At 31.9% G+C, this 14,366-nt stretch overlaps 1 protein-coding gene across 2 annotated transcripts in view; it reads left to right on the top strand.

Moving 5' to 3' along the window:
• Positions 1-14,366, top strand: part of RP2_1 (Protein Xrp2) — a 46,155-nt gene that overhangs the window by 8,775 nt on the left and 23,014 nt on the right. The gene's annotated exons all lie outside the window — the stretch shown is intronic.

The following is a 14,366-nucleotide window of genomic DNA, read 5'->3' as shown; positions in this document are numbered from 1 at the left end:
AAAACATAACTATTAAGCCCAACCACTTTAACATGTAGGCAATGTTTTCGAATTATTTCTCTTGTGAGTAACTGTTATTTGGTTGCATATTTTTCATTACTCGCATTTATGTAGGTCACTCGAAAATAAGTTTCCATTTTAGATGCTAAAGTAATTATTATTCGTTTAGCCAGTTTAAATTTTAAATGTTTCATCATTGAGCATGTAAGATTGTAACCTGCAATCATCTTCATTGAACATAAAGAACCATATATACATTTATGTTCTTTGATTATTTCCTAAAAACATCATCACAAAGAGCTTCATAAGTTAGTAACAATCTTCCTTTAATTAATATATTTTCATACATTTTAATTCATTTATAACCGTTGTGTTGATATGATTCAGTATGTTTTGCTGCATGTTGTCTGACAATGATTCTTATACTAAACAAAATCAGACCTACAACAATAAAATAATCCTAAAAATGTAGTTAAACAATAACATTTGTGAGCTTATGAGTAATTAGATAGTATCACAGTAGCTGACAAACAAGTGAACTTTTCGCTTAGACACTAATCACAATTAAAATGCCAAATTTAATATCTAAATCTATGTTCAATTACCGAAACATAATTTCATTAAAAAACAAAACCAACCAAATAATAGCAGTGCCTGATCCTTCAACTAATGGTGTGTAATATTTAAAGGCTTTCAATGATAAAAGTTGATACTTACCAAAATATTGGTTAAAACCTTATCAGTGTTTACCTGCTTTCACTCAAATCGGTTTGGTGGAAAGAGTTGACAGGCTAAACTTTTTATGAACCACTATTACTTACTTAAATGATTTTGAGTAGTTAAATGTTTATATATAAATGTTCGTGTCATTTCAGTACCAATATTTAAGTTTCAAATAATCCTTTGGTTCATATATATCTAAGTCACACAAAAAAATTCCGTATTCAATTTATAAAGGCTGGGAAGCGTAATGAATCCCATCCAATGATACCACCAAACTTTGGAATTTATGACTTAAACTGCTTGATATTCTTGGTGATTATTTCCCTCTGAAACCCAAACTGAATTCAAGAACATGGTAATATTATGTCTAACTGATGAAAAATAGTTGGTAAAAATGAGCATTACTTCACCCAAGGTTCTCCACCCAGTCTGTTATTAACATTCAAACTAATGCATTTTTTTCAGTCAATGGGACGTTGTTCATTCTCTGAAGGAAATAATATTTTAAAACCATAATTTATAGATATTATTAACACTGTGATTACTAATATTTTTGTCTTGTATTTCTCAACTTGTTAGTTTCCAGTATCTTCACTGGTTTTAAGCAGGGTAAATTGAATGGGTAGTCATTTATACTATGCCTTACGCTAGATGTCTACTTTTGTCTATTCTCTGTACACTCTCCGAATACCAAAAATCACTTAATCCTGGCTTAAGATATCTCTTTAACGTTTGAGTAACATGAACTTTTTGGTATCAAACATTCTGATGATGGTATCGGAAGGAGCTAAAAATGTAAAATTCTGATGATTTCCTGATTAGCATAAGAGAGGTGCGTAATTTCTTCTGTTTAATAAGTTGTATTGTTTTCTTTGCCTGCTCTAAATTCGTATTGGAATTAGAAGGAATGGAAACCTGAAACCTCATTCACATCCATACCCACATATACTCTTATCAAACACCGTAAATATTCTTAACTTATGCTAGCAAATATTACCCTTCACTTTTACAACCCATTGAAAAGCTTTTCTTACTACCCGTTTATTTTTAGAATAAACTCATAAAGTCCGTTGTTCATGTTTTAAACACTTAAGAAAACTTTTCCTAAACAACTAAAAAAAATTTTAGTATGACTGCACATACAATTTTACATTTAAAATAACACTTATACATTAAAGAAATAAGATACACACATTTCTATGCATATGAAAAACCAATAAACCTCTTAAGTTTGACCTTAAAAAAAAACATGGCGTCATAAAATTGTTTACCACACTATCTGCACATCATTCCCCCAATCTCATACTATTTTTTTTCCTAAAAATCATTGACTATTTTCTTTGAAATCACAGTTTGCTCTTAGTTATTACAATCACACAAACGTACATATTTCAAGCGAATAATCAGAACTATTCACAAACGCTTCGTTTCATGTGAAATCATACGGAATGAAACGATATGAATTAATGAATACCTATAAAACTTCTCTGATGTTTCTTCTCTAGCTTTAGAAAAAAGTTTTTTTTTATCCTCTTATTATCGAAATTGCATACAGTTCTAATGACTAAAAGATCTTATTCTTTGTTTTATGCATTCAAGGTAGTTTCATTTTAATCATTCATCTCTGATTGGTTTATTATTATATCTTGAATGTTTATTTAAATGTGAACATAAATAAAGCATTGGAAATCTTTTGTTATTCTTATAAAATCATAACTAACTCTAGTTGTGTGTATTTATTAGCGGAAATAAACGAATAAGAACTATATATATATATATAAGATAACACTTGTGAACTCTAAACTTCTATTCATCGAAATAATCAGTATCATAGTAAATTTGTGCATATGTAAACAATTAATAAATTACAAATCTATGTAAACATCATTTATCGAATAGTCTATTCTTAATTGTCATAGTATTTATCTAGATAAGAATAGAATTGCTATGACTTGAAACGAATCACTGTGACACTAGAGTAAATACCTAATATTTTCAGTTAAGTAAACTATAGATAAAATTTAAGTGTATTCTAGCAAAAATCAACAGAAATCTGTAAACCATTGAATACCATTCACATAGTGTTGTTTACTTGTATTTTCCCATTGAACACAATATAAATAAACTTCAATGTGTATTTTAATCTAACCTTTCTAATACTACATGCTGTTCATCTACCACTATATTTAATCCTTTAAACCGAAAATTTCCCTTGGGCTATAATATATTACTCGTAAGTAAGTAACAATAAATGTCGATAATCTCTTGGAATACGTTAAATGTTCACTGTTTTTCAAAACTCAAGCCACTGAACATAATATCCCTTGTAAATAATATTCGGTTTCAGGGGTCACTAATTCTTACACCTTTAACCATGTAAAAAATCAGTATTATTTCATAATCATATGGTTTACATCATATACTGACCCTCTTTCAATAACCAATGAAGATCAGGAGGAACTGAGTAGTCATTTCGTCTTTTCATGGGATTCCTCAGCAGTGGGTATTCATAATTCCACCAGGGATCAAACCCAGTTTTCAATGGTGGTCTTACAACAATCGGTTCATAATCTCAATCAAAAACCTAAAAATCTCCACAACCGAATACTGATAATTATCATATGCTCACTAGTAACTAGCTTCGTGAGGGAATTCTCATGAGCAGTGTAGCCAATCTATATCAGGTAGACAGAGGTATCTACCTCAGTACAGTGAAAGATGGTCACGCAATTTCGTGGATTGGTCAAAGTTAGACATTGACACCGTTGGATGCCGGCTCAGTGGTCTAGAGGTTAAGCGTTCGCACGCGAGACCGAAGTTCCTGTGTTCGAATTCCGCGAGCGGGACCGTGGATGCGCACTGCTGAGGAGTCCCACAACAGGACAAAACGGTAGGCCAGTGCTTCCAGGTTTTCAATAATGGTCTAACATCAATCGGTTCATGATATCAATCAAAAACTTAATAATCTCCAGAAACCAATACTGACAGTCAGATCTGTCAGACAGTGTTTAACCTTTATACCATTGAATTGACATCTAATAGTTTACATTTACAACTCTGGTCAATTTATGGTATTTTGCAACCGTTTTCCAGAGTCAGTGGAGATTAAATAACTAACCCATATAGCATATGATTGTTGTTTTATGTAACGGTTAAAACTTGAAAGTCTATCTAAGCTTCAAACCTGCCACACACTAACTGAAACTGTATAATTTAATTGTTAAAACAACATTAAGTTACTGTTATATAAACACAGAAGACAAATAAGTTATTGTTTAGACATCTGAATAAAATAAATAGCTAGCTTACAGACTCATTTCTAATGCTGAATATATGAACTATGATTTTGTTACTGAATATTATCCTCATGTAAAGTTCAATCACTGGACAGAGTAGTTAACATAAAGCTGTACTTATAGAATACTATACATTCAGTTAGTCAATTCATTAATATCTGATATTTACTGGGATAGATGTAATTAAAAATAATAATGAAAAAGAAAGAGTTTATTTCATCAAATTAAAATTTTTTAAACACAAATTTAGTAACTGGTCAAAACTTTAAACAAAATATGACAAAAAAAAGAAAAAAAACATGATGTCTGATGTTAAAGAGGAAGACTGTATTTGTAAAGTCTCAGCGATTAAATTTGAAGTAAATTCAATCCTTCGCCTGGCAACCTGGTTCAAACTTTTTCATGGAAATATAATCAAAATGATCGAATATTAATAGATACATGGTTCTCTGATTCACTGTATACTGAATAGGTCATCTAATCAACGTTAACAATGAACTGGAGGACCATGTACTTATTAATATTTGATCATTTTAATATTTGATTATATTTCCTTGAAAAAACTTGAACCAAATTGCTAGGCGAACCTTTGAACTTATTTCAAATTTATTCACTGAGATTTTACAAATACATTCTTTTTCTTCAATATCTCACATCAACTCAGAGCCTAAATACTGTGAAACTATCCGATCCGAAAGTCCTTATTTAAACATAATGTCGTTTTTGATTTCATTCATATTTTTTTATATACAAAAAGTGTATAACACCTTTATCTAATATGAGCTATTGTCTTATTATTATTATCTTTACATTATTCTTGTCAATCAATCAAACCAGTTAACCTAATAACCTATATGTACAATATAGAAAATATAGTTCTTTTTTTGTGTTTTTTTAATCATAATAATGATACCATAATCGATTCTAACTATTGATCTTAATTATTCTTATTATTGTTAAGTCAAAATTTAATGTATAACATATGGATGAATAGAATAATAAAATGTTTCCATGAGAAATATAAAGTCATACACAAGAAACATATACCTTTACTATGTGTACATATATATCCATTCTTTCTTTTAGCTGGTTAATTTGATAAACAGATGTTTTTTTCAATACAGTAATTATGGATTATAATATATATCCTGTTTTATTTTTGTTTAATATTTCTCTTTTTCTTGTGTGTGTGCATGTGTGTAGTAAACGGTTTAATTTGATTGACTTTTAATGATTTCACTGATTGAAATCATGAGTCAGTTGAAGCTAGACCACCACGGAAAACCTGGAAGCACTGGACGGCCGTTTCGTCCTAGTACGGGAGTCCTCAACAGCGCGCATCCACGATCCCACACCCCGCGAGATTCGAACCCAGGACCTACTGGTTTCTCACGCGAGCACTTAATCACTAGACCGCTGAGCTGGCCGGCGTCCAACGGTGTTAGTGTCTAACTTCAACCAATCCACGAAGTTGCGCCACCGTACCCCATTGTTTTCAGTGAGTTGATATCTCACAACCGACCTGGATGAACTCCACTGGTAACGGCTTCTTACTAGAACTCCAGTAGTATCTCTCGAAGTCAGTCACTAGTGATCAGTGAGCAGATGATTATTATCAGAAGGGGTTTTGTGGAGATTTTTTAGGATTTATTTTAATTCATTATTTTGTTAGTTTATTTCTATAAAATATGAATAATAGAAATGTAGAAATCAATTAGTCAGATATTCATTTATATATCTAGAAATATCAATACCAAAATAAAATTCCTTTTAATTTCAAACGATGAATCTAGGTACATAATTTTATGAAGACTTGGGCAAATTCACTTGGAATTGTTTGCTTGTACCTTTTAATTGTTGTTTAGGACTGTAATTGATTAGTCTCTTATTGGAATATATGCATCCTGTGTGGACTGTTTCAATATTGTCTTAAGTTATAAGCTTTATAAGCAAAGATGGATAGTTGCTAGCAGTGTAAACCAGGACTCATGTTTCATCCTATTTGAAAATCATCAGCTGGATGTACCTGCATCCCAGAGTTGATGTTCATTCCGGGGTTCGAACCCAGTACCGTTCGCTTCAAATGCCATCATGTTATCCATTGAGCATATAAAGTTATTTTAAGTGATGTTTCATTTTGGTTTAATGACCAAAGTATCCAACTTTCAACCAAGTTCAAATTCAAACTTTGCTTCATTTAATTAGGTTTGAAAACTCTGGTATAATTGTGATACAAAGTTAAATACATGAACTTTTACGTGGTAAATCGATTTTCGTAAGGTTAAATAAGTCGTTAATTAAGCTGAAGAAATTTTGTGAAGTTTAATTTATAGGTTGTATTTGTCGCCGATTGACCTCAGATGGTGCATTATTGAAGACTCGGAAGCACTGAACAGTTTTTTTTCCTAGTATAGGATACCCTAGTAACGTAGATCCACAACCCAAAGATTCTAATAATTTACTGCGAAACCAACAAATCGAAGGTAGCTTTGATATCAAAATATACAACGACAGTTGGTCTGTATTAAGTATAGCGGTACCCTAACATTTGGCGGAGAGTGAATATGTGGTAGGGTTGTAGATGTCTAATACTAAGGAGTCCAACGTCAAGACAAAACGGCCGTCCACTACTTCCTCGTTTTCTACGCTAATCTAACCAAAACTCATCAGTGATGTGAAATTTCGAATTCATTAATCCCAACAACACACTAAAATAATAAATGTTTAATATAGATTTTGATTTTCAATTTTATTATGTAAAGAGAGTCAGTGATTATCATTTAAAATTATATCATAGAATATCTGGATTATTTCCCTTCTGCATCATAGTAAAATTTGTTAGGCTACATAGAATGCAGTGGATTCCCATCATATACAGTCAGTACCTGTTATATTCTATAGTAGTTTCTTATTCGTTACTTTTATTCCTACCCTTAATACTCTTAACCAGCTTCATGTATTATATATCTTGGTAGAGATATCAAATTTTTCCGCTGAGTGTCTTTTTAAAAATCGAGAATTAGATGCAAAGTAATAATACTAGTTTCCGATGAGTAGTTAATCAGACTAAATGTATTTTTATAATAGTCATTCTATCGGTCGATTATCTCTACATCTATTATACTGATTTGGAACCCATTTGAGACATCTTATAATAAGTTTTTAACCACAGAGTGTGACTGTTTCGTGAAGCTCAACTAGAAAGCATATATCATTCCATAGATTGCTCAACAATAGTAAATGACTACATCAAATGATTAAATGTCCTGGTTCGCCATATATATATATATATATATCAATTTGTTAAAACTACAGCATTTTCCTATGATTCCTACGTATCTTGATAGTTTTGTATTCTTTATACTGTTTAACGCTAAAAAGTATGGATGAACAGAAATAAAATGACAGCCAGCAGGAGATAACTTCGTTCATATATATGCTAAAAAAATCTTTGCCTCGTAACGATGAGAGCGATTGTCGGTAGAAAGTCCTCTTGATATATTTTATGGACTTAGAGAAAAACACATCGCCAACATATTCAGCTGACCATACTGACTTTACTCTAGATTCATCTTGAAACTTAAGGCTTTTCATAATTACAGCTGTCTAACAAAATTTAAAGCTAGAAGTGAACAATATGTCAATAAACTGTATGTCCGTGTGTCAGTCGTTCATACACAATATCCTGAATCTAATCGTTTGGTTAGGTCAGACCCGTCAGTCCAATACACTTGCTTAGACCATCTGCTTCAGTTGAATAGATCACTCATTCATCTGTTAAAAGATATGAATTCCCACCCCGTATGAGAGAAATCATTCTGACTGTGTCATATATTTTCAAAATGTTTAAAATTACTACGTTTCATCTATGTTGCCACCCTAATTTCAACCAGAAATGTACCATGTACATCCTTTTTTACACGATCAGTTTACCCTTATATTTCACATACTGGTGACCTAAAAATATATTGACTACTTGAAGACAAAAAAGAAAAGATGAACTGATTAGTTGCGGGTGTGTGTTGGTCGGTGTATTTGAAAGTATGCGTCATCATATATATAGGGATGGACATTTTATGTCATTTTCTCACTCATTTACCCTTTTCTCCACAAAGATTTCTAAGTGTTAACAAATGTTCTCTTTTCAATTTCCATTAAATGAACTTTCTTTATTCATTTATTCTTGACTAATCCCAACCGGTTGTTGTATAAAGGATCTGGTGATAATAATAGTAATAAATAATTATTATTAATAACAATAAATGAATCAATCAACGGGGAAGCTGTTTACATCGAATGAAGCGATACATTTTAAAGACAAGAAACAGTCAGAGTAAATAACACACTAATTACTGTCAAAATACAAGAAATTAACTAAATGGAAAAAGGAAATTGACTTTGTAAAACAGCACATGTGTGTATTGATCATTCACTTGTGAAAATTCTACTAATGAAAATAATTAGAATCATCTATCATTAAAATTATGTGAATTTTCATTTAAATAAAAAAACTAAGTAGGTTTCTATTCAAACGGAAATTGGAAGTTCAGTCCTGAAACATTATCAAAGAGTTAGAGTGATTATGCTTCAAAAAAAAGTAACAAATTCATTGGGCTGATGGTGATTGAGTTCTCAGTACAAAAATAAGTTAAATGATTCTTTCCTTCCTTTCAGCTTCATGAATTATTAAATCGTCTTGAGTCACTCGATGATTGTCATATTTATTACAAAACTGTCAGTGGCAATAACAATGATAGTCCAAATAATCATAGCTATGGTTGCGGTAGCAGTAAAATCAATCGTAAAAGTATACTATATTATACCACATTGTAAACCTTTGGTGACTCATTAGTCAACCAGGAAAATGTCTAGTTATAAAACAATTATTAGTAATAGAGGACTTGTGGAGATAGCAGTATTTTCATAATTAAATTCATGAGCTGATCTCAGCTGGATCACTACTGAGAACACGGAAGTACTGGATAGCCATTTCGTCCTAGTACGCGACTCCTTAACAGTGAGCATCGACGACCTCACACGCAGGAATCAAACTTTCAGCTTGACATGAGAACGTTTATTCTCTAAACCAGTGAACCAGCATCCATTTAAGATTTGACTCCCGGAGTTTTAGTGTGAATCAGGAACAAGTGGAATTCAATTCATTTGGTGTGTGAGACGGTCATCTTTAGTGGTCCTATATCTGACTCCACTTATATCGTATGAATGATTGGTGTAGAAATATATATGTTGCTAATCCTCGTATATAATCATCGACTTAAATCGCGTTAGTGGATAACGGAATTATATAAGTGTAATACGATAACAGATTTCGAATATACACATTTCATGCAATCGTTTATCCAGACGAACGATAGAAGAAACGAAGCGAAGAAAGCGCAGTGAAAAGAGCGAAGCGAAATGACGCGCAGTGGAGAAGGCGTGTGAACCAATTCAATTTAATCAAGCGTTAGTCGATTTTTATGGTCGGATAGAAATGTTACAGACATGTGATGAATAGGATAAGAAGTGCGCACATACGCTTATATTAAAACAGTCAAGGTTGACAAGCGAATAACTAACAAGGTCAAAATATGAATTAAGAAGAATGAATAGATTAGCCTGTTCGGAAGCTAGAATAAGCTATGTGAGCTTAACATGGCACTACGCATCCACTGCAGGCAATGGATGAAGGGTTGTGCAAGATCGTGGATTGATTCAAGTCAAACATAAAAAATGTCAAGTTTATACATAAGAGGTCGGGCTAGTTTTGTAAGTTAGGTTTATAACCCTACAGGGTTTTCGTCACCTAATGATGTCAGTTGTAATGCCATGAAGGTTTGTCTCCCTATTATTCATAAAACTAAGAAATTAAGTATGAGTTGGGGGTTAGAGTAGAAGAATATTATTCAATTACATAAACTCCCCTGACTATGCGTCGAATCCCATCAAATACTCTAACACACAGTCTGGATCAGTATCAGGTGTTTTTAAGATTTAGTTTAAGGACCGTGTCCTATTCGCTGTTTGGTTGCACGGTGGATACTTTAATTAAGTTAAAGCATCGTAGAAACAAAATATTACCGATTTTCACCTGGTTCATAATAAAATACGAAGTATCTTTCACTGTATATTCAATATTGCTCAACAATCTGTGAGGCCCCATATCACTCCTGATTGGTTCACTCAAGGACATCAATATAATATACTTTTACTGAGTCATCCAAGATAATAAAACAATGGATAAGTGTTTTGCACACAACTCTACACAGAATGTTGTCCAAAAGCTGCAGGTCCCGGAGTGAACATTATATATTCAAACTACTAAGTCGACGTTTTATTATTTAAAGTTTCAAGTTTAATCAATTTTTGCTGTAGTGTGATCCTCAGTTGATTTTGTTATTTATTTTACCATCTTACTTTAGATTAGATTGACTTAATAGGTTATAACATTCCATGAAAACAGTTTTCGATGATGTTCAGCTGACATTAGTCATTATATTTAGAAAAAATACAAAATATTCACACGCCCCATTTAACCTAATCATAATAGGCTAATTATTTATACTTTATTGAACTTACGCTTCCAAATCTAATTTCTTTTGTGAAATAGTAGGAAATATTTTCAATTTTTCATAAAACTTCATCGAAGAATTAATTCAATAATATTTCCTTGTATCTTTAGAAAGTTATATTGTGATTCATTAGAAGATAGCTATGTTCAGTGAAATGTTTCACTTGGAAAAATAAGTTAATAATAATTAACCATCATATTAAATGTCTAGAACTTCATTTGATACTCTATTAGGAATAGTTCAACTGATTTAGAACTAACAAACATTTGTTCAAGTGAATGCAATCTTCTCAATCTATCAGGTCATAGTTAACTTTGTTTACAGATTACAAATATTTAAAGCTAAAGAATCTGTATAAATCATGTTGCCCCTAAATGCCCTGGTACGGTCGATGTTGAGAATAGTCCGCTCTCCCTTTTAAAATGCTCTCATATGACCACATGTGTACAACCATTGCCAGGGAAGTCCTAATCACTGCCTTCTCACGGTGGAGGTGTTGTTTACGAAATTGAGATGAAAGGCTAGTGTTCGACGTTTTAACCGGTTTGGTGGATATGGAGGACCCACCTATGGGAGTTGGAAAACCCTGATTTTAAACCAATGGTATACATAGGCTCCAGGATCCTGAGGGAACAAATGGTGTATATGCTTATTATCGGTCACCAGCTACCATGGGACTGCATCTATTATGTGTTTAAATAAATAAATATACCATGTTAATGTCTTTATGTATTACCATAACCAAAAAGGTATAGTAGAATCTTAAAAGTTAATCAATCTACAGTAACTTGTTATCTTTGATGATAAACAGACCAAACCCATCAGTTTAATCTTAGTATGTTTAAAGTCACTATAATTAGTCAAATATCACCAGCATATTTAATCGGAAAACGAGTTGAACTTGAGAGACAAGTAAAACTATTATTAATTTTAATTCACATTAAAACACAGATGTCTGAATTTTAATTTAGTCCATAGATCAAAGAGTTTACCAAGCCAACATGAATCCAATAATTATTCAGCACTTGAACAGAAAACATGATTCATGCATTAGGTACGATATATATTTAACAGAGACTGTATATCAACATCCACTACCAGAAAAATTACGTAATCAACATCATATTTAGGAAAGTAGTCTAGATTGTTAAAAAAAAAGTACAGTCTACTGGGTAAAAACAATTATGAATCAACATAAACCATAGTTCATCAAGATTACACAGCATCATTTTGATTCTAATTTAAAATAGTCAAGATAAAAAGAAATAAATAGGCCAGTGATGAATATGTATCTTATCAAATGTTTGCCTTGATGAATTGGTAACAGGTTCAAAAATAATATCGAATATTGTTCATGAATCTCTTCATACGGTTAAATGAAATTCTAAAGATAAATTTTGTCTTGTGTTTTGATAATATCCCATACATCATTTAGTCACTGGACTATATCTTCATATGCATTCGACACAGTTGTATTACTCCTACTATGTAATAATATAATCTTCTTGTTGCCATGACGAAAATATTGTATAGACCATCTGATAATTACATCTAAATAGACTAATAAATGGATAGTTTGTTTATGACATATAAGATAAATATTAAAATTGGAAAACGTGTTCATTATCTAATTCTTGTCAAAAAAAACGATTATTTGTTAACCAACAATTATTAACCAAGCCTATAAACAACTAAGTATTGGTTAGTCTATGTATATGGTTCAATTAGAAACGACTTACATATGTTACAAAGTTAATAGGGATATTTTGATTGTTGTGATATTTGTTTTATTGAAATGATTCTTTTCTTAAACAAATGTTTTCAATAGTTTTGATGAACTTTCTGATCTAAATTATTTTGCTGATACTAAATGATATTTAGTAATAAACTGATTTGTGAATCAATTTTGCTAACCATAATGACTATTTGAAGATAGCTTTCATTATGTAGTTGACATCAATTGAAGAATAAATGAAAATTCAAACAACAACAAAAAAACACTAAAGAGTTGTTTCATTTTAGTAATGTGACTTTTCAGTAGTGTAACAGTTGAACTTTATTAATCATAACTTCTTGTTGAAATTTGGGTAAAATTTTTACGTTCTTATTAGTGAGTGTTCAGTTAGCGTTTAGATGGGTAGGTTTATGGAGGTTGTCGAAATATAAGGCTACAATGATCAGTCATGTCAGCAATGAAATAGATTATCATCTATGGTATTAGATGATGGTCAGTTTATATCACAAAGGAATTGGATTTAGAAATACTGACCAATGAAGTTAGCAGTCTAAATACTATCTTCACCTTGATATTAGAAAGTCTTCAGTTTGGCCTAGTGAGGGTCGTTAACAAGCACTAATATGTATTCTCAAACCAGGACAGAATAGTTGTTTAGTGTTTGTGGTATTCAATATTTGTTTACATGATGTCAGCCTTCTACAAAAACTATCTTTAAATATGACTTTTGCTTAAGACGTTTAGCTAGATACAACAATATTTGTTAGGCTTATGTATATTGTATTGTAAACGGAATAAAATAACTGCTTTCTGTCTTTCGGATTACAGGTAATTTATAGATAGCTACACACATACACACAGTCTGAAAACATGAACATGCATAGATTTAACTAACCGTACTTCGATTTAGTAGGAAACAATTAAACATTATTTTTGATTTATAAATACCATATTATTTACTTCTCATTGAACCGGACTGTTTGCTTAAGGACTGTTTAAATTATCTGACTGTTCAAACAGAAGTAAGTTGAGTACAAATCCATAACTTATTAGTGAATAGCCGAGTGCTATAACCACTAAACCATGCATCAATACATTAAGCTACTTTATGAACAGACCGCTATGGGTTAGTGAGAATGCCCCATCAAACTGATGTGGGAAAACAAGTTTGTAAACAGAACAAAAAATTGTATCCCTATTCATCATCTCAAAGTCAGTCAAATAACTCTCGAAATGACATCTTGACACACTATGATGAATGATGTGTTTCGTACCTGTTTAGATTCATCGACTGAAGATATGCTGCTAGACCTTGAACAAACTAGTGGGTATTATTCCACTAAGTCATAATTATTATCTATAAAAACAAAGTATATAAATGCAAGACTAAATTTAATTTGTACTTATTTTTCTCGATAGTCTAGTACTAGTAATAACCGTAATAACAACAATACAATATTTAGACAAGAAAGATCAGTGCTCAAACGGTGTATTACCTAATTGCCATATATTAGTGATCATAAATCATACATAGTCAAGTAAAAAAAGTGGAAAATCAATACATTTTATTGATTATCCATGCTTATACATGTACTTTTAGACAATAAGCTTTTTTCTTGTCACCTTTTCATATATTGAAATATCTCTCGCTATATATTAATCTACTTCAATCTTCAAGAGTATACAATCATCTCAAACAGAAATATTTCTGAAATCACTGAAGTTAACCATTCGCTATTCGAAAAAAAGTTTTAAGGAAGTTTGATGTTGGATATAGAAATGAGTAGTATGATGGTTGGAAGTAGTCAACAGGAAACCCTGGAGCCGGGTTTCGTGCTACTTGGCACTCGTCAGCAAGGTGTACCTATAATCTTGAGGGAACTGATGCTCCCTGACGGATTCGATCCCGTACCACCAAGCTTCACAGTCAGAGACGTTACCACTGGGCTATCCGGGCCGCGATCGACTTCCTGTAGGACTGAAATGTAATCACGATTGACTTATCACTGGGTGGTGATCAATGTCATGTGTGTCAAGTCC

This window comes from Schistosoma haematobium, chromosome 2, assembly GCF_000699445.3.
Source record: "Schistosoma haematobium chromosome 2, whole genome shotgun sequence".
NCBI classification, from domain to species: Eukaryota; Metazoa; Platyhelminthes; class Trematoda; order Strigeidida; family Schistosomatidae; genus Schistosoma; species Schistosoma haematobium.
Note: the sequence above shows the minus strand (reverse complement) of the source record. Positions and strands in the feature narration are given on the sequence as shown.